Consider the following 1,204-nt stretch of genomic DNA (forward strand, 5'->3'; position numbering starts at 1 on the left):
TCTCTCTCTCTCTCTCTCTCTCTGCGTGTGTGTGAAACAAAGCGACGGGGAGTCGTGCGCCTTCGCACTAGAGTTTACGGTATGTTAAATACAGGTGCGTTGCACATCCATACAGCACAGATCGCTTGACGGAGAGTGAAACTCTGAAGCGCTCAGTCAGAGTGTTCTGTGAGTGAAAATATATCTGTGCTATACTTAACCTCCAACTCACACACTGGCGAGTAAAATCTGAGAATTTATTAGCCATTGGCTAATATTAGACATCATTTAGTCGCCCAGAGTAAGATTTAGTCGCATATGCGAGTGATTTACTCGCAATGTAGAGGGTTGTGATGGAGATTTACTACCAATCACGGAACCTGCTTTACTGACGAGATGCGCATGACAATCACATGCGATTAATTGCACAGCCCTACCCTAGAGTATATTACATTAGGTGTTGGTTAGTCTATGTGAGTGCATGGGGCAGATAAGTGCATGTGTGCAGTCTAAGAACAGGAAATGCCCTTTATTAATCAGCCAGGATCCAAAAGGAAAATGCAAACTCAAAATATGCATTCTATTTTTAAGTATTTGAATTTCCACACATTGTGCATGCACAATTAGGAAAAACAAATCTGAACTCAATTTGCAATGGATTTTGAGTTTTGACCACAATATGCTTTCAGTATCTTGTATGCGATTGATGCGCAGTAGTGTTTGTTGTAGTGCTGGGCGGTATGACCAAAAATTGATATCACGGTATTTTCCAAAATTATACTGGTTTCACGGTACATGACGGTATTTTTCTTTCATTTTCATGTATGACCGGGTGTTAACCATATTTTCTACTGATTGAGAGAGGAAATACTGCAGTATATTGACTTGGAATGCCCTATTTTACTGTCATGATGAGTGAATATTGTCAAAAAATACCACACTAAATAGTGACTAAACACGACCCCTTTTAATACATGTTAACCAGGAGTCACTCTCATTTATAATCGCGGCATCGTCTGATAAAATCAACATGCATCTACACTAAAGAGCGGCTATGCGGTTGTTTTGGCTATATTACTTTTTTGTCTCATGCAGCGCACTGCCTGCGTCTGAGTAACAAACAAAAAAAAACAACAAACAAAACAGTGCATGTGATATTAAAAGATGAACTACGCTCATATTTATAATTCCAAACAATCAGTAAGCGACAGGTGCTTGGAAACGC

The sequence above is a fragment of the Sinocyclocheilus anshuiensis genome, unplaced genomic scaffold (genome assembly GCF_001515605.1).
Source record: "Sinocyclocheilus anshuiensis isolate Anshui unplaced genomic scaffold, SAMN03320099.WGS_v1.1 scaffold5672, whole genome shotgun sequence".
Taxonomy (NCBI): domain Eukaryota; kingdom Metazoa; phylum Chordata; class Actinopteri; order Cypriniformes; family Cyprinidae; genus Sinocyclocheilus; species Sinocyclocheilus anshuiensis.